The sequence below is a fragment of the Bos mutus genome, chromosome 22 (genome assembly GCF_027580195.1).
Source record: "Bos mutus isolate GX-2022 chromosome 22, NWIPB_WYAK_1.1, whole genome shotgun sequence".
Classification (NCBI taxonomy): Eukaryota; Metazoa; Chordata; class Mammalia; order Artiodactyla; family Bovidae; genus Bos; species Bos mutus.
The window spans coordinates 68,106,327-68,126,948 of record NC_091638.1 but is presented as its reverse complement, the minus strand read 5'-3'; the positions used below and the strand labels follow the sequence as shown (position 1 = coordinate 68,126,948).

The following is a 20,622-nucleotide window of genomic DNA, read 5'->3' as shown; positions in this document are numbered from 1 at the left end:
CCTCCACCCCTTTCAGGGCAGAGCCTGGTTCCACGGATCCAGTCACTGTGCTCTCTCAGTCACAATTCCAGCATCTCTCCCCAGCTTAGAGGCCCCTTGAGCTTGTCTGTAATACAGGGGACACGAATGCTGGCTGCTTGGCCGAACTTCAGAAGCCCTTCCCTAGGGGCCAGGAGGGAGCCGCCCTTGGCCAGCATGGTCCCCTTTACCTCACTGATGTGGGTGATGGGCATCAAACCCAGCGGGGGAAGCCCTCCACGTCCTGCTGTGGGCCAGGGGTAAGGTCAGGCAGGCCTCGCCAGGGGCACCCTCCAGACAGCAGTCTAGCCTTCTAGGTTCCTAATCCCCTATCCCTGAAAAGGCAGAGACCAAGAAGTCTGACCCACCCACTGGCCGAATGTCTCTCCCTCTCCTCATCTAGAGCTGCTGTGGGAGGCTGCTGGGGGCAGCAGGAGCTCCATAAACTAGCCCTCAACCACAGATCACACCATGACAGCATGATTAGGCAGGCCTTGGGTCTGTGTCTGAAGCAAAGAAACAACCACCTTTCTCTCAGCCACTGGCCTCCAAGGATGGGAAGAAACCCAACAGGTGAAAGGAGAACATTCCAAGTAGGAAGCAAGGCGGCAGGGGCCTGGAGGTAGAAAAGCATTGGGTTCAATTTGCCAGGAGTCTGGGAGACTAGTGGGCTACAAACAAGGTTGGAAAAAGGGTTGGGCTCCGATGTGTCTGCTCCTCCGACCTGTGGGACTCGAGTAAGGAGATGCATTTGAAGAATTCTGAGGCAAGTTTTAATTACAGGTCTAACTCAAGAGGCTACTTATCTAGTCTGTGCCAAACACTGTTCTGAATATTTTATAAATACGTGAACTTGGGGACTTCCCTGGTGGTCCAGTGGTTAAGATTCCAGCATCTGCGACGTTCCACAGCCCGGCAGGGTGCCAATTTTCCAGCTCCTCAAGGCCGGACGAGAACTGAGGACGCCATCTTGGGCACGCCCTCCGAAAGCCGTTGTGCGCCCAGGAGGATGCCTGCGCCCCGCTGTGGATCGCAGGGGGCGTGGCGAAGAGGATGGGGGTGTGGCCTCAGTGGAAGGCGTGAGGCAGTGATGCAATGCGCCTCTAGTGGCGGCTGGGTTCGTGCTCCTGCTCTGCCTCCGTTGGATTCCGTTTCCACGGTTACGGCGGCCTTGCGAGACAGTGTCCCAGGTAAGATCTAGGTAGAACTGAAACATGAAACCTGAGAGACTGAAGTCTTCAGGGCTCCGAGGAATGGGAAAGCAGTGCCTCACCCTGGGTCTCAGGAGGCCTGGCTTGCCCGGCACATGCCCCTTCTGTGGCTCTCTAGGATGCTATCTGGTCCACAAACACCCTTAAGAGCCACGAACTGTCCTGGATTCCCATACTCCTTCCCCTACCTCGCCCAGCTCCTGACTTCACTATTGTCTATCCTCCAGTCGCCAAGATGCAGCTGTTTGTCTGTGGCCGGGAGCTGCACACTCTTGAAGTGACCGGCCTGGAGACCGTTGTCCAGATCTAGGCAAAGATAACAGAGTATCACCGAGCCATCCGCCCTTTGCCAATCCTGTGGCTCCCTCAGAGAATACTCTTGGCTCTCCCTTTCCTTCCTCGTCCCATGTAGCCTCCCTGGAGGGGCTCACTCCTGAGGCTAAGGGTGTGCTTCCGGCAGATTTCCCCTCAGAATGAAGCCCCCCTGGGCCAGTGTGGGTAGAAGCCCTGACTACCCTGGAAGTGGTGGGCGGCATGCTAGGAGGTGAGTGGAGCTACAGAGGCCCCAGACTGGTGCCCAGAGGGTGTTTTTGACCCTTAGGTTTATTTTGTTTGCCCTGCACAGCGTCTAACATTTTTTGTTTTAATTTACAATATCTTAATGAGCCAGCTCATTTTGTGATCAAATGCAATGCTGCTGCTGCTAAGTCGCTTCAGTCGTGTCTGACCCTGTGCGACCCCATAGACAGCAGCCCACCAGGCTCCCCCTTCCCCGGGATTCTCAAGGCAAGAACACTGGAGTGGGTTGCCATTTCCTCCTCCAATGCATGAAAGTGGAAAGTGAAAGTGAAGTCGCTCAGTCGTGTCCGGCTCTTAGCGACCCCATGGACTGCAGCCTACCAGGCTCCTCCGTCCATGGGATTTTCTAGGCAAAAGTACTAGAGTGGGGTGCCATTGCCTTCTCTGGATAAAATGCAATATCTAGCTTCAAAAATTGGGAAGATCTAGTGACAATAACCTGTGTTATCAAATACCAAGAGTCTGCCCTACCTGACTAAGGGCTGCTCCCCTTGGAAGGCTCTCCAGTTTGCTAGAGTCCCTCCTCCTCCCTGTTACTCCTCAAAACGGTGTCAGTTACCATTTTTCAGCAGGTTTGTGCTGCTGCTTCTCTCAGAGAAAAGAAAAATGAGCTCTCTTTTTGTATCTCTATCAAAAGTGGGACAATGAAAGATGGATCCAGGGCATTGCATGTTTCAAGAAAAGCGGGAAGGAGCCAATTTTTTTTTTTTGGAAGTAAAGAATAGCCCCGTGTGTTTAATATGCAACCAAACCTTGTGTCAAAAGAATCCAACTTAAGACACCATCATGAAACAAACCATAGTAAGAATTTTGACTGGTACGCAGAAAAGATGCATGATGAAAACCTTCATGAGCTCAAAAAAAAGACTAAACTTTCTACAGCGTTTATCATCAAATACAAATAAAACAAGTGATGCTGCTATGAAGTGCAGTTACATAAGCGAAAAAATTGCCCAGGCATCAAAACCTTTCACAGATGGTGAGTTTATAAAAGCTTGTCTATCCAGTGCAGCTGAAATCATGCGACCTGAACAGAAGCATTTGCAAACATAAGTTCTACATGGAAACACTGTTGCTCAGCAAGTAAAAGATATGGCTGAGAACTTACAGGATAAGTTGTGAGAAAAAGTTAAATAAATTATTTGTGACATTTTCTATTGCAGTTGATGACAGCACATACATAAATAATATGAGCCAGTTAATTATATTTATCTGCAGCGTTGAGAATTTTGACATCACTGAAGAACTTTTGGACATGGTACTTTATGACTTACTCAGCATCTGAAGATGACTTATTTTTGCATGTTTAGAAAAGTCTCAAAAAGTTTGATGTTGACTAGTCAAAATTAGTAAGTGTGATCACAATGGTTCCCATGTGATGGTCTGTGATAACATCGGGCTTGCTGTAAAACTTTAATGCAAGGTCAAAATGTTTTTGCAAGGATGCAGAACTTAAATCCATTCACTGCATTATTCCCCAGGAATTGTTTTATACTAAGAAGTTAAAACTAGAACATGTCATGGATGTAGTCATTAACACAGTGAACTGGATACACTCTCATGGCTCCAGTCATAGATAATTCAGTGTTTTGCTTGAGGAATTGAATATACAATATGATAATCTCCTTTACTATACAAAAGTAAGGTGGCTTAGTCTGTCATGGTATTGAAGAGATTTTTTGAATTGATAAAGGAGATAGATTTGTTCATGTCATCCAAGGGCAAATCCCTTCCCCAGCTCACCAGTGAAGATTGGATCAGAGGTCTGGCCTTTTTGGGTGACATTACAAACCATCTAAGCATTTTGAATACTTTTCTGCAAAGACGTTCACCAAATAGTTACACAAATGTATGATAGTTTGCTCTTTCCTAGTAAAACTGAAACCTTGGGCTACTCATTTGGAGTAAACAATCTGGCTCACATTGAGATTAGTTTACAGAAATGAAAGTTATGGTTTAATCTACATCTCCAAAATTGTAGAGTTGAGCATTGCATCCCAAAAAAGATTCTTTTGATTTCAAACATTATGAAAATCAGCTCACATTGTTTAGCTCACCTTTCTTAACTAACATTGATAGCTTTAACGAAGAATTACAAATGGAAGTTATTGAACTGCGGTGTGATACAGTACTGAAGACTAAATATGATGGCATTGGGGTACCAGAATTCTACAGATACTTGAGCAAGAGTTCCCCTAGATATAGAAACCATTGTGCGAAGATTCTGTCCATGTTTGGAAGCACCTATGTCTGTGAACAGCTATTTTCTGTCATGAAATTGAGTATAACTAAATTTTGCTCCCAGTTAAAGGATATAAGATTGAATTCAGTCCTACACACCGAACTTCAAAATATGAGACCAGACCTTGATATCTTGGTGCAGAAAAAAAAGGTGTCAGGTTTCTGGTTCCAAGTCAAAGGAGTAACAGATAATGAAAGAAATGTTTAATAATTATAAGATCTCTATTTTTAAATGTGTATTTCTAAATTTTATCTTTGAAATATCTAGTATTATAAATTTTGTATGTTATGTGCTTATACTATGTTTAATAAAAAAATTAAGTTACCACACTTATTTTTTGTGTTTTTCTACTGGTCTCACACCTTGAGCAAAATGTACCTGAGTTGTAGAATTTCTGTGGCTGTTTGAATGAAATTGTGGCTGTTATTAATTTTTGCCTCTTAGCCCCAGATTTATCCTTCATTGTCTGCTCTCCAAAAACAGATCTGGGCCTTTAAATATCTTTCCTTTGACACCTGGCATGATGTTAAGCTTTGTCGGTAGAGGGCACTGGACACGCATTGCCAAAGAAAGGAGTTTTCCTTTCTGGTCTGCTCACTTGGCAGGTTCCTGCAGTATGGGTGACGGATGGCAGGTACCAGGCTCCTGCAGTGCCCAGCAGTCAGCAGCCCCCAGGAACCAGCGGCCTCCCCTGCTTCCAGCAGTTACATAATTGAATCCTTCTGCTGAGACATTTCCCCATGAACAGCTTTCCCTAGTACCCTAGAGGGCAGATTTCCAGCAAATTCTTTCACTGTGACATAGAAGCTATTTCTCTGTTATTCCATAAGCCTGAACCATACCCTATCCAACCAGGTGTGAATTTTAGCCCTGCAGTGGGAAACTTCTTCCTTGGGCACCTGTTTCAGCCCTGGGGGTAGTGGCTGCTTCTTGGACCTGCTCTTTCTTTAGAGTTTTCCTTATGCCCATTGTAGTTAATTCTTTATATTAAATTGTCCCTGTTCAAGTTACTGTGTGTTTTCTTTCTCCTGATTGCACCCTGACAGACTCAGACCCTATTTTTTCTTATCTGTCTTGGGATTCCCCCCAAATAAGACTGGGTTCTGGGCAACAAAGAGGCCTTTGCCTTTGTCTTTGCCTTTACTTGAGTCAGCAAGTCACCTAACAAAAAGCAGATGTCCCTGGGACCTGTAACACTTAATTAGGCAGACTCTTAATTATGTTTATAATAGTTGGTTTTATCTGATAACTATTGTACCTCAACTTTAAGCTAATTTTTTTTTTTTGGGGGGGCTATGCCACATATCTTTCAGGATTCTAGTTCTCTAATTAGGGAATGAACCCAAGCCATGCCAGTGAAAGCATGAAGTCCTAACCATTGGGCTGCTGGGGAATTCCCTAAACTAATTTGATAACAAGAAAAAAAAAATGATTGAGCCAATTCAACAAATATTTGTTGGCAATATACTATATGCAAGGCCCTACTCTGAGTGCAAGTCAGTTCTGTCTTTTGTTCATTCCTTGACCTTGATCTGGTTACCTTGTCCCTTTGAGCTTTACCTTTATTCATAAAATGAGGCTATTACTGCACATATTAGTTTTCTGTTACTGCATTCAAGTTATATCAGTGTGAAATGGCTTAAAACAACAAATATTATCATACTGGTATTTCTAGGTCAGGAATCTGGGAGTGGCTTAGCAGGGTGGTTTCAGCGAGGGTCTCTTAAGAGTTTGCAATCAAATTGTCAGCTGGGCCTGCAGTTCTCTGAAGGCTTCAGCAGGATGAGAGGATCTGCATCCAAGATGGCACACACATGGCTGTTGGCAAGAGGCCTCAGTCCTTGGCCACCTGGGCCTATCTGTAGGGCTGCTCACAGCATGGTGGCTGACTTTCCTGAAGCAAATGGTGTGAAAGAGAAAGACACAGTATCTTTATAACCTGATCTTGAAAGCGACACACCATCGCTTCTGTCTTATTCTGTTAGTCACTGTATTTATCATGTATTTTATTTTCTGTGTTCTGATGCTCTAACATCTGGGGCCGTGCTGACCCTAAGATTAGCCAATCCCAAGGGATATAAACTAACCAATCAGAGCTTATGCCCACAACCACCTCCTTTGTCAGGCTCTAACACTCTAGGCCACTGTCCGTATATCCTAATCACTTCAAGGCCAGGCATCAGACAGTCCCTGTGACTCAGAGCCTGATGAAATTATTCAGAGTTACCAATACTAAACCCAGCCGTTCTGCCTTGCCCATTCCTTCCTGCAGAAAATACAGTGAAGGCTCTCCCTGTGGTTGCAGTCAGCTGTCAGCTGGGGCTGCAGTCAGTCTGAAGGCTTAGCTGGGCTGGATGTTCATGATGGCAAACCAGCTGTGGTCCTGGTTTAAGCTGGGAGCTCCAGTTGGCTATACATGAGCTCTCCAGCATGGCAGTCTTGGGGGGGTTAATAACGGAATCTGACACAGTTGATGTCTCCTCACATGTCCAAGTTGCTTCCCTTTCACCACACTGGCAACTCTTTCTCAGCCTCCTTTCTGATTCTTTGTCACTTCCCAAATTCTAAATGTTATAGCTCCTCAGGCTCTGTTCTTTTTCATTTACACTCCCTCCCCTGACGCACATTCCTCTTGTTCTCCTGGTTTTAAATGGGTGTTAATGTGCTCCTAACTCCCAAAGTTGTACCTCCTGCTAGACCTCTCTTTCCTAACTCCAAAACAGAGCTGCTGATTTTTCTCTTCAAAATCTCCTGCTGTGGTTGATGGCAGTTCTGGTATTCCTACTGCTCAGACTGAAGACCCTGGCCTTCTCCTTTGTTCCCTTCTTCTCCATAGCCCACAGCCATTGAAACTTGTTCCCTGGGTTTAGAGACTAGAATCCCTAGTGACCTTGGAGAGAGCCCTTTGGTGGTGTTATTAGGGGCAACATCAAAGCTGACACTTTCTCAGAACTTTTAGACTATTTATTCAGTAGGCATTGACTGGTCCACTGCTGTTGTAAGATTGTGCTTGGATCAGGCAGGCGGGCAGGGTACTACATACCCAGTAGGGGGCTTCCTGCATCCCAAAAGGGAGTCTTGAAGGCCGCTGAGCAGTTAAAATTAATAGGGAATTCCCTGGTGGTCCAGAAGTTAGCATATTAAAAAGCAGACATGACTTTGCTGACAAAGGTCTATATAGTCAAAGTTATGGTTTTTCCAGTAGTCACGTAAGGATATGAGAGTTGGACCATAAAGAAGGCTGAGCGTCAAAGAATTGATGCTTTCGAATTATAGTGCTGGAGAAGACTCTTGAGAGTCCCTTGGAGAGCAAGGAGGTCAAACCAGTCGATCCTAAAGGAAATCAACCCTGAATATTCATTGGAAGGACTGATGCTGACGCTGAAACTCCAACCCTTTGGCCACCTGATGCGAAGAGCCCACTTATTGGAAAAGACCCTGATGCTGGGAAAGATTGAGGGCAGGAGGAGAAGAGGATGACAAGGATGAGATGGTTGGATGGCATTACCGACTCAACGGACATGAGTTTGAGCAAACTCCAGCAGATGCTGAAGGACAGGGAAGCCTGGCGTGCTGCGGTCCATAGGGTCACAAAGAATTGGATATGACTGAGTGACTAAGCGATAACAAAAACCAGAAGTCAGGACTCACTGCTTTCACTGCTGTAGCCTGGGTTCAGCCTCTGGTCGGGAACTAAGATCCTGCAAGCTGCGTGGTATGGCCAAATAAAGTAAAAATAAAATAAGCAAGAACATAGCTCTTGGAATCCCCACCTCACAGCTTCCTGATTTCTATTTTACGTATATTTGTATCATGTGGGGTCTGATTTCCTCCAAAGCCAGTGCGTGTGTGTGTGTGTGTGTGTGTGTGTGTGTGTGTGTGCGTGCGCTTAGTCACTCAGTCGTGTCTGACTCTTTGCAACCCCATGGACTGTAGCCTGCCAGGTACCTCTGTCCATAGGGATTCTCCAGGCAAGAATACTGGAGTGGCTTGCCATACTTTCTCCAGGGGTTCTTCCGAACCCAGGAATCAAACCAGGGTCTCCTGCATTTTGCAGACAGATTCTTTACCAGCAGAGCTACCAAGGAATCCTGCCAGAGCCACTAAGAAACAACAAATTACCATGAGTAGCAGGATTGCTGCAGGTGGGCAACGGGCTGCCAGACTCAAAACAGGGAGAAATTAAAAAGAAGAATTCCAAAGGTACAAATGCAGAGGCCGCTTAGTGAAGGACAAGCAGCCTGGCACACTTCACCAGGGGCTGATGAGGTCAAGACTGGGGAATCCACAGACCACCACCGGAGGGCCTGGCCTGTCTACTGTCACAGTCTCGCTGTGTGACCTTCAGTGAGTCACTGAACTTGTCCTCAGTCTTTTAGTTTTTGATTAGAAATATTAACCTTTGTCCTGCCTATTAGAAAAAAAATTCACTGTATATATACAGTTAAAATGCAGCATAAATACAGGGGTTATTATAAGACACTGGACAAGGTACATGAGAAAACAGAAAGAGTCTAATGTTTATTGACCACCTACTTTGTGCCAAGTACTGATGCTTTGCTTCTGTGCTTTCACTCACCCCCAAAAAATACCCCTTAGTGTAGCTATTATTGGTATTGTTGTTGTTCAGTTACTAAGTCGTGTCTGACTCTTTGCAAACCTATGAACTGCAGCACACCAGGCTTCCCTGTCCTTCACTATCTCCCAGAGGTTGCTCATCCATTGAGTCGATGATGCCATCCAACCATCTCATCCTCTGTCATCCCCTTCTCCTCCTGCCTGCAATCTTTGCAGCACTGGGGTCTTTTCCAATGAGTCGGCTCTTGAGAGTCCTCTGGACAGCAAGGAGATCAAACCAGTCAATCCTAAAGGAAATCAACCCTGAATATTCACTAGAAGGACTGATGCTGGAGCTGAAGCTCCAATACTTTGGCCACCTGATGCAAAGAGCCATCTCATTTTTGGTATAGTTTTATTTATTAAAGAAAAAAAGAATACAGAGGAAATACCTAGCTTTTTAAAAGTACACTGCCAGAAAAGGGCAGCAACTAGGCCTTCATAAAAGACGAAAGGCAACCTCCATCTTCAGGTTCAGCTGGATCTAGCAAATGACAGAATCAGTAGGTCAGGAGTTCCTTGGTGGCCTAGTGGTTAAGCTTCCTGCTTTTACTACCTTGGCCCAGGTAGAATCCCTGATGGGGAAATGAGATCCCACAAGCTGCATTTTGCAGCCAAAAAAAAAATAAATTGGAACGATACCAAGCACAGGCAAACATGTGAAGCCACAAAAATTCTCATGCTCTGCTGGTGAGACTGTAAAATAACACAATGGAGAATGATTTTGCCATTTCTTATAGTTAAACATATAATTACCATATGACTTAGCAATGAAAACATACATCCTCACAAAGAGTTTTACACACAAAGAATGTTCAGAGTGGTCTTATTCATAAAAACCCCCAAATGGACATCCTAAATATCCATCACAGATGAATATATAAACAAATTTCTGTATGTCCATACAATGGAATATTACTCGGCAACAAAAAGGAGAGAACTACTGACACATGTAACAACATGGATGAATCTCAAAAATATTGAAAACAAGCCAGACACAAAAGACTTGCCTACTTTTTATGATCTTATTTACAGAAATTCTAGAAAGCCGCAGCTAAAGTAACAGAAAGCAGACCCGTGGTTGCCTGGCTGGGTGGTAGTGGGTAGACTGACAGCAAGGGGACACAGGGAACCTCAGGGTACAACAGAAATTTCTCTTTTTAAAATGTTTATTTAAAAAAATTAAAAAAATAATAAATAAATAATAAAATGTTTATTTTATTTATTTATTTGGCTGTACCAGCTCTTAGTTTTGTCCCTTGGGATCTTTGATCTTCATCTTTTTGTTGTGGCATGGGAACTCTTAATTGCCGCATGTGAGATCTAGTTCCCTGACCAGGCATCACATCCAGGCCCCTTGCATTGGGAGCACAGAGTGTCAGCCCCTGGGCCACCAGGGAACTCCCTACATTTATATTTCAGCAGGGCTCAGCAGGAAAATGAACACGCTAGAACCAGGCACACTATACAAACACGAGGCAAATGAACAGAGCCAGCTGCAGAAAAGCCCCCTGCTACCCACACACTGGGTCTGTGTGCTGCCAGCCCTCCTGTTACAGAGCTTGGAAAACAAGTCAAGGTCACTCTGTCCCCATTTCTAGCGACGGCTGAAGGCTGGGCTGGGCCGAGCGCCTGCTTGCTGTTTCCTCCCACTCCAGCCTTCATCTCCTAAACTCACACTGAACTTCAACACCCAGATTCCTGGGGCCTCTCTCCTTGTCCTCTGATCCCCCTCTGCATTTCTTCTGGCCTGGTCTGACTCTGTTTTGCTTTGACCCTGACACCAGCTTTTCATGTATTGATTTATTGACTGCTCTGGATCTCTGCTGCTCCTCTCGGGCTTTCTCTAGCTGTGGTGAGCAGAGGCTACTCTCTAGTCACACTGTGAGAGCTTCTCATTGTGGTTTCTCTTGCTGCCAAGCACGCGCGCTCTGAGCTCAGGCTCAGTAGTGCTGCACGGCCTTAGTTGCCCCGAAGCATGGGGAATCTTCCTGGACCAGGGATTAAACTCGTGTTCTCTGCATTGGCAGGCAGATTCTTAACCCCTCAACCACCAAAGAAGTCCGACATCAGCTTCTCCCTTCCACTGTCCTGGGGTCTGATGAATCCAGTACTTGGAGAGCTTTGAAATACCTCCTTTAGCGTCCTTCCAGGTATAGTATTCCACAGCAGGAGGAAATCACAGTGAACATCCTTGTTCAGCCAGTTTAACAAGCATTTTCTGTTCCTTCTGTACAATACAAACCACTGCTAAGTGACGTGAGAAGGCTGGTCTGAGAAGGAAGTCTCCTAGAGGACAGCAGAGCCTCACAGTGGGGAGCCTTGGAGAGCCCTGGGGCCAGCTCTGCCCCAGGCGGAGACCACCTGTGCATTTTTCAATAACCTAATACAATAAATACCCTTTTTTGCTTAGCGCCTCTTAAGCTGGTGTGGAAGTTTCAGGTGAAACTCAAGGAGGTCTGGGAGACCTTGACGTGGGCCTAGTGCGCTAGTGCTGACATGCCTCAGGTATGCGACGTCAGGCAAGTAATAACGGGATGAGGGCATGTCTCTTGAGGGGAGAAAAAAGACCAGTCCTAGACCTGACCTCAGAGAAGGCAATGGCACCCCACTCCAGTACTCTTGCCTGGAAAATCCCATGGACGGAGGAGTCTGGTAGGCTGCAGTCCATGGGGTCGTGAAGAGTTGGATACGACTGAGCGACTTCACTTTCACTTTTCACTTTCATGCATTGGAGAAGGAAATGGCAACCCACTCCAGTGTTCTTGCCTGGAGAATCCCAGGGACGGGGGAGCCTGGTGGGCTGCCATCTATGGGGTCGCACAGAGTTGGACCCGACTGAAGCGACTTAGCAGCAGCAGCAGCAGACCTGACCTGCTGTGGGGCAGGAAATGTGAACTCTAGACTGGCTTCTACTTCCTCACTGAGCTGTCTCTGGGCCTGTGTTTCCCAAGGCTGTGGAGAGGCTGAGGGAGTGAAGGCTCGGCCTCCATGTCCCCTGCCCAGGCTGCCAGCTGCACCACAGCCACCCGCTCCTCAGAGGGCAGTGTGCACTCCCCCAGGGGACTCTTGGGGTCAGAACTCGGACTCGTGACTCAGAACAGATACATCCACTGCCAACTGACGCGATGGGAGAGGCAGGGGAGGCCAGGCTGCCTTGCCTGCTAGCTCCCACTCATCTCTGTGACTGCCTGTCCCCAGCGCCAGCACACTGGGAAGCCCCTTCAGGGTTCAGACTTTTCCTCTGGGCAACAAAGAGGGGCTCCTCCGTGGCCCCCGCTCTGAGGAGTACAGGAGATTCACAAACTGGACCTTGCTGGTTCCTTGGGGCTAGAACTTGAGCCACAGTCTGGTGGTTCTGACCATGGCTCCCCGCACCCCCACCCCCCACTCCCCCCAGCCTCCGTGGGCCTCAGTTCTGCTATTTAGACATTATTTTCCCACCTGCAAACCAAGTTCCCTGCCTGCAGTGTCCTGCCCAACTTATCCACCAGCTCATCCTTCCTGGCCTAATTAAAGCACCACCCACTCTCGGAAGCCTCTTCCAAACTCGTGACCATGACTATCTCCCTGACGCAGGTTCCCAATGCGCTGGGTGCCTCAGTTACAGCGTTGGCAGGCCCACGCGCATCACAACTATTTATAGATGTCTTCAACTCCCTGGAAGGAAAGCAACTCAACCCCCAAAAGCAAGTTCTAGAAATATGCTTAGGAAGGTAAAGAAACCTGGGAAAAAACAACGTTGTGGCCTTCGGTAGGGGGTGTGTGTGTACTTTTACTTCTTGCTTCATACATTTCATCGTTTATAAAATTATCAATATTACAAGGCTGTAAATATTACAACCCTTGAATTTGTTAGAAAACAACATCTTTAATAACATTCTACATGAAATGTCACATACTTCTTACATGTATTCCTAGGTATTTTATGGTTTGTGTTGCCATGTTAGCACTTAAAAAGAATAAGGTAGGTCTTATGTGCCAAAAGAGATTTTCAATTCTAGTTTTGAGAAAAAGCAGGCTGCAAAATAATTTCTTCAGAATAATACCTTTTATAGAAGAAAATCTCCAGCCATTAAAATATTACATTTGTATATATGTATATGTGATATACACATGTATCAAGTAGGGTGTATACATATTTGTATAGCTATATATACATATATGTGTGTGTGTATATATATACACACAGTACATTAATATATATATGTCTGTATATATACCCAAACAAGAGTGTATATATATTCTTCACACTGATATATTTGTGTTATATATATGATATCTATATATCATATATATAAACAGTTGTCAACTTTAGGACAGGTTGAGGGGGACACAATGGTTCAAGGGGCTTTGACAGCAGTATTTAAATTTTGTAACAATAAAGTGGTGGATATTTCTAAATAAATAATAATATAAATACATCACAGGATGCAATCAGGAAGCCTGAGGTGGGAGAGGCGTCATTTCAGCTAAGCCCATGAGACACTTCAACAAAGTTTAATTGGCCCTGGCAGCTGAGTCCGGTTGGACATCTTGGTTAGACAGTTTCTGGAAGAGTCACAGTATATAATTTTCAAAGTTAAAAGCATGACTCTCAATATAGGGTATGTGTCAAAGATTACTTAACGCCTTAAGGAAGGTACCCATATGGTGGAAGAGCTAGTTCAAAGAGAACTGGCGAGACGGAAGTATCGAGAGGCACCAAAAGCGAAAGTGCTGGAGTAAGGCTCTGGGTTACACACAGACTGGCTGATGACCTACAGGGGTCACTGTTACCTTGGGGGTCATCTTCTCTACCTGCCAGAGTTATTCACAGCTTCGCAGTCTGCTTAATACCGAGTTGGAGCTGACAGTCATCCTTTTGCCTTTTCAAATTCTGAATTTTTTTCTTAACTGCAGTGTTGCTGCGAACCTCTGTGGATCGCAAGTTTTCTCAGAGCGACTGGTCTGCGCTGGGTGGAGAGTGAAGTGGCCACACTCGGTGGCAGCACTCTAGGCTACTCTAGGTCTGGGCCACTGGAGCTCCTGTCTTGAGAGAGCAGGAACCAGGCAGCCCTCTGCCTAAGGTCAGGGAGCCCTGCAGCAGGACTCTCACACTCATGTCTTCAAGGAGGCTGCAGGGCTGAGCTGAGACTCAAGGACAAACTAGAATTCACCAGGACTGGGACAGGGGGCAACTGGGTGAGCCAGGAACACAAGGAGAATAAACCGAGAGAAGCCAGGGTTTACTCAGGAAGGCTGGGGTGGGACAGGACCAAAGACTGGTTCATCAAGTTTCCTGAAGGCAGATGACCTGGGGCTCTGGGGAGGAGGTATGCGGCACAAGGGAGAGGCCCTGGCCTGGGGAGGAGGCCGCTTGTGGGTGCGGGGAAGGGGACTGTGGAGGAGGCCGACTCAGCAGGTGAGGCTCAAGTGAGGAAGCAGGGGACCTCAGGCTGACAGAGGGCAGCCCTGCCTCACCCTGGGGCCTTCCTGTACCGCCCAGAAAGAGGCCCAGCTCTAGGGTCCTTCGAGAACCCTTTGGCCCCTGTGCTCCTGCCCCAATCACGTTACCGCGCCTTTGGATCAAGGACCACAGTACCTGCCCGACACTGTGCAGACACCAAGATGGGCCAAGCCGATAGGAAAAGCAGTTCTCAAAGGCCCAGGCCCACCGGGACCCAGGAGTTCCCGCCCCATAAGCCCCTCCTTCCCAGCCAACTCAGACACTGGCCAGGCTTCAGACATGGGGCCACCAGCAAGTGGCAGACCAGGGAACAGAGGCTAGGGGACCATGCAGTTCAGAGGGGACCCGCCCCGCTGGTGCCTGTCTCAGCCCCAGCTTGCACGGAGGCAGGTTAGACACGACAATAGATTTTCCGGAGGCTCAGAGGTAAAGAATCCGCCTGCAATGCAGGAGATGTGGGTCTGTGGGTTCCATCCCTGGGAAAGATCTCTTGGAGAAGATCCCCTGGCAACCCACTCCAATATTCTTGCCTGGGAAATCCCAGGGACAGGAGCCTGGAAGGCTACAGTCCAAAGGGTCGCAAAGAGTCAGACACGACTTAGCGACTAAACCACCACCACCAGGGACTCCTAGAAGCCGTCCGGTGGATATTTACTGGGACAGTCAAGGGAGGAGCCACTCTGACTGAACCACCAGAGGATCTGGTGGGGTAGGGGCCTGGCTAATCTGCGGACACTGTGTCTCTCCCCGCCCAGAGATCCCCAGGCTGGGTGGGTGGGAGGAGCCCAGGCCCCTTCTCTGCCCAGGGTCTCTGCCTGGGCCTTACCGATTGGGAAACCTGGTGCCTTTGCACGTGCACTGCCCTCCCCCAAACCCCTCTTCTCGCCTTGGTGAACGCTGGAGCCAGCGCTACACCCAGCTACAAAGCAGCACACCCTCCGGAAAGCCTTCTCTGCGAGCCTCTACCACCAGCTCCACTCTCAGCCTCACTTTCAGACCTCCCTCAGACGGGGGACCCAAGCGCGTGCTCGGGGCCTGTCACTTGTTGCGAAAAGGCTTTGGGGCTGGGGAACCGCACAGGGCTCCGGGTGAATGGGCGGGTCACTCGGCCTCTGGAAATCGGGTGTCAAGGGACTCTGGGCAGCGTGGAGGGGGGACAGTGATGGAAGGAAGGAGGGGTGTGGTGCTCTGGGGCTCTGCCCGCCCCAGATTGGGGTGGGGGGGTGGTGGTATGCAGAACTGCAAACCAGGCTGGTGCCTGCGCTCCCTCCCCCCCTCCCCTCCTCCTCCTCCCCCTCCTCTTCCCCCCTTCTCTCCCCTCCTCCTCTCCCCCTCCTCCCTTCTACGGTCCTCCTCCCCCTCCTCTTCCCCCCTTCTCCCCTCCTCCCCTCTCCTCTCCTCCTCCCCTCTCCTCTCCTCCTCCCCTCCTCCCCCTCCACCCCTTCTCCCCTCGGGGCTCGGGTGGCAGCCGTGGGCTGAGCTCACTCGGCTGCAGTGACGCGCGTGCTCCAACTGCGGCCCCCGCGGCCCCGCCTCGGAACCGAGCGGGCGAGCGCGCCCGCAGCTGCGTCAGCTCCGCCGCCCTGCAGACGCGGGTCTTCAGCCTGAGCTCCGCGCCGGGGAGGCGCAGGGGTGGGCGCTTCTCAAGTCTGGGGGCCTGGGAGGCATGACTGCGTGAACGACTCTGGCGGCTGCGGGGACGCAGAGGGGTCTAGGGGACTGAGCCAGCAGTCTCCGTGTGTATTGCTTTGCTGGACTTGACTTCCCACCCCAGGTTATTCAAAGTTAACCTCACACCGCCCTGGGATAGAAGGCTCTCCTAGGTCCTCACCAGTCCCCAAGGTGGGACCCCAGACCAGTGGCCATCCAACAGGGCCAGTGGGTTCCTCCCAGTAATAAGGAGCTCACTAACTATTACCGCTAAGAAAGATCTTAACAACCCCTGCCCATTCATTCACGCCACAGATATTTACCAAGCACCTACTGTGTGGCAGAGGCTGGGCACTGGTTTAGATAATGAGGATTAATTTAGCCCTGATAAAATAGAGCCTTGTGGTTGATGTTCCAGGATTCTTCTGTGTGGATTGCTTCCCCCTGGAAGCCCTCCTAGCTCTGCCCTCTGAGTTAAGCCCCTCTTCTTTGCTCTAGTAGCCCCCAGCCTCCCCCTTCATCAGCATCCACCATACCTCCACCTCATTAATCCGGAGAAGGCAGAGCCTCTTCTGGTTTGGACTTGACCAAGGTGTTTAGTGATGACTGATGCACCAACGCCTGGTGAGAGCTGAATCCTGAGCTTTGAGAAATCCCCACAGCTTCCAGCTTTGTGCTCTGGAGTAGGCTGTCTAGGGGAAACCGGGTCTTGCCTTGAAGCACAGACCCTAGAGCAGGTATCCTGACAAACGTGTGGTACAGGAAGCCAGGATTGCAGGGTTGCCTGTCTGAGGTGAAGCCCACAGGTCAAAAAGCCTGGGGCCCCTACCCACAAACAAGGAGGTAAGCATGTGTTTTCACACAGGTGGTGGTTGGAATCTAGGAGCAGGAAGGGTGGCTGCATATTTCACATTCATTGGCCAAGGGCAGATAGCTATGTCGTTGTTCAGTCGCTCAGCCATGTCTGACTCTTTGTGACCCCGTGGACCGCAGTATGCCAGGCTTCCCTGTCCTTCACCATCTCCTGCAGTTTGCTCAAATTCATATGCATTGAGTCCGTGGAATCATTCAACCATCTCATCCTCTCTCATCCCCTTCTCTTCCTGCCTTCAGTCTTTCCCAGCATCAGGGTCAGGGTCTTGTCCAATGAGTCTGCTGTTGGCATCAGGTGGCCAAAGTACTGGAGCTTCAGATGGCCATGCTGGGAGACTTCCCCAGGGGTGAGGGGAAGGAACCCCGTCTCCCCATTGCGGAACAGCCCATCTCCCAGAGCTACATCTCTGTGAGCCTGACTTCCTCTGTCCACCCTTGTTCTTCCTTATGGCTGAAATTCCTCTATCTCTCCTCAAGGCTAGTTCATTCTCATCCTTTGACTTGCTGCTCAGATGTCACCTTCCTGGTCTACCCTATCTAAAATTGGTTCCCTCCTCTGGTTCCCTTTATCCCATCACTTTACCTTTTTCAGAACACTTACACTGCTGCTACTTACTGGGATTGTTGCCTCACTCCTCCGCTAGAAAATAAGCTCCCTAAAGGTAGAAAACCTTGCCTTTCATCTGCCTTATTCCCGTTAGATGTGCCTTGCATAGAGGGTATTTGTTGAACGAATGAAGTTCTGTTCTAGAATCATAAAAAGAATGAAGCTAGAAGTAGGGAAAACCAAATCCTGTTCTGATACTAATTTTTAAATTTATCTTGGGGACTTCCCTGGTGATCCAGTGGCTAAGATTCTGCACTCCCATTCCGCATACTGCACAATGCAGGAGGCCTGGGTTCGATCCCTGGTCAGGGAACCAGATCCCACATGCCGCAACTAAGAGCGCAGATGCCACAGCTAAAGACCCCTCAGACCACAATAAGGACCGTAGATCCTGAGTGTCACAACTGAGACCCAGCACAGCCAAACAAGGAAATATTTAAAATTTTCTCTTTATACCTACTTTTTACACAAAGGACTGGAGTCAGCTTTTAAATATACAGTGAGCCTGAGATAGGTAGGTAGCTAGATTGAAAAGTCAGGCAGAGAAAGTTCAGGCAGGTTTAAAAGACCAGGGTAAATGCCTTAGAGTCCTTTATCATTGCCAACTTTGTGCCTCACTTATAGCTTTGAGCTTCCTGAGAGCTAAAGGAAAAGGGAACAGTATTTATTACATGATTTATCTTGTCTATTAAGAGTTTCCCAGTTCCTCAGGGAAAGCAAACTTTTTGTGGGTAGTTAATATCTAAGAAGTTTCTCACATAGGCCTTCAGATGGGGATGCTCTCGACAGCAGCGTTTCGAGCTGAAGGCCTTGTTCGCAGAGCATTGCAGCATCAGCAGTGAGCTGGGTGCCAAGAACGACTCAGCACATGCAGTGCTACAGTGTGGACAAAGGGGTTTTCTGGGGCTCTGGCTAGACCCGGGCGTTGGGTGGGGGGAGGGGTGTGAGGCCTCGCATCAAAGAGGGATGGAGGGACACAATTCCTTTCTAAACAGTGTGGCTCTCATTTTTGGGCTTACACGGTCAATAATTTTATTTTCAAATTGGATGTTTTCAACACCAATATTGCTACTGATATCAATAAAATATTCCTGTTTAAAAAAAAAGAACCCAAATCGGATCAAGATCTAATCCCCTCTTTACAAAAACTGCAGAAGAGACAGAAGAATATGTCTCACCATACCACAGGGGTATAATCAGCAAAATCTACAACGTGGAAAATTCCAAGGGCCAACAACCTAGATTCCTCACCAAATAAACTACAAGGGGGAAAAAAAAAAGTGGGGAAGGGAAACCTATAGAATATAAAGAGAATCTTAAGAGACATAATCAAAGGAAATGTTTGGACTCTGTTAAGATCTTAATTGAACTCAGTTCAATTCAGTTCAGTCACTCACTCAGTCATGTCTGACTCTTTGTGAACCCATGGACCGCAGCACACCAGGCCTCCCTGTCCATCACCAACTCCCAGAGCCTACTCAAACTCATGTCCATTGAGTTGGTGATGCCATCCAACCGGCTCATCCTCTGTTGTCCCCTTCTCCTCCCGCCTTCAATCCTTCCCAGTATCAGGGTCTTTTCCAATGAGTCAGTTCTTTGCATCAGGTGGCCAAAGTATTGGAGTTTCAGCTTTAGCATCAGTCCTTCCAATGAATATTCAGGACTGAGTCCCTTTAGGATGAACTGGTTGGATCTCCTTGCAGTCCAAGGGACTCTCAAGAGTCTTGAATACCATAGTTCAAAAGCATCAATTCTTTGGTGCTCAGCTTTCTTTATAGTCCAACTCTCACATCCATACATGACCACTGGAAAAACCATAGCTTTGACTAGACGGACCTTTGTTGGTAAAGTAATGTCTCTGCTTTTTAATATGCTGTCTAGGTTGGTCATAACTTTTCTTCCAAGGAGCAAGTGTCTCTTAATTTCATGGCTGCAGTCACAATTTGCAGTGATTTTGGAGCCCCCCAAAATAAAGTCTGTCACTGTTTCCATTGTTTCCCCATCTATTCGCCATGAAGTAAGGGGACCAGATGCCATGATCTTAGTTTTCTGAATGTTGAGCTTTAAGCCAACTTTTTCACTTTCCTCAAGAGGCTCTTTAGTTCTTCGCTTTCTGCCATAAGTGTGGTGTCATCTGCATATCTGAGGTTATTGATATTTCTCCCGGCAATCTTGATTCCAGCTTGTGCTTCTTCCAGCCCAGTGTTTCTCATGATGTACTCTGCATATAAGTTAAATAAGCAGGGTGACAATACACAGCCTCGACGTACTCCTTTCCCAATTTGGAACCAGTCTGTTGTTCCATGTCCGGTTCTAACCTGCTTCTTGACCTGCATACAGATTTCTCAGGGGGCAGGTAAGGTGGTCTGGTATTTCCATCTCTTTAAGAATTTCCCACAGTTTCTGTGTGTGATCCACACAGTCAAAGGCTTTGGCATAGTCAATAAAGAAGAAATAGATGTTTTTCTGGAACTCTCTTACTTTTTCAATGATCCAACAGATGTTGGCAATTTGATCTCTGGTTCCTCTGCCTTTTCTAAATCCAGCTTGAACATCTGGAAATTCACAGTTCACATACTGTTGAAGCCTGGCTTGGAGAATTTTGAGCATTACTTTGCTAGCATGTGAGATGAGTGCAATTATGTGGTAGCTTGAACATTCCTTGGCATTGTCTTTCTTAGGGATTGGAATGAAAACTGACCTTTTCCAGACCTGTGGCCACTGCTGAGTTTTCCAAATTTGCTGCCATATTGAGTGTAGCACTTTCAGAGCATCATCTTTCAGGATTTGGAATAGGTCAACTGGAATTCCATCACCTCCACTAGCTTTGTTTGTAGTGATGCTTCCTAAGGCCCACTTGACTTCTCATTCCAGGATGTCTGGCTCTAGGTTGGTGATCACACCATCGTGATTATCTGGTGATGATAATCATCAGATAATCTTTTTTGTATAGTTCTTCTGTGTATTCTAATCATCTCTTCTTAATATCTTCTGCTTCTGTTAGGTCCATGCCATTTCTGTCCTTTATTGTGCCCATCTTTGCATGAAATTTCCCTTGGTATCTCTAATTTTCTTGAAGAGACCTCTAGTCTTTCCCACTCTATTGTTTTCCTCTATTTCTTTGCATTGATCACTGAGGAAGGCTTTCTTATCTCTCCTTGCTATTCTTTGGAACTCTTCATTCAGATGCTTATATCTTTCCTTTTCTCCTTTGCCTCTCGCTTCTCTTCTTTTCACAGCTATTTGTAAGGCCTCCTCAGACAACCATTTTGTCTTTTTGCATTTCTTTTTCTTGGGGATGGTCTTGAATCACTGCCTCCTGTACAATGTGTAACTGAAATAACAAACTGCAAAACAGAGAGAGATAAATTATATA

At 47.4% G+C, this 20,622-nt stretch overlaps 1 long non-coding RNA gene across 1 annotated transcript; it reads right to left on the bottom strand.

Annotated features, from left to right (window-relative positions):
• Window positions 1-1,105: 1,105 nt before the first annotated feature.
• LOC138984688 (uncharacterized) lies at window positions 1,106-16,433 on the bottom strand. Its single transcript, XR_011461954.1, has 3 exons — window positions 16,303-16,433; window positions 1,418-1,535; window positions 1,106-1,225 (listed from the first exon to the last, which is right to left on the bottom strand). It is a non-coding gene; the product is annotated as an uncharacterized lncRNA (long non-coding RNA).
• Between the last annotated feature and the right edge of the window lie 4,189 nt (window positions 16,434-20,622).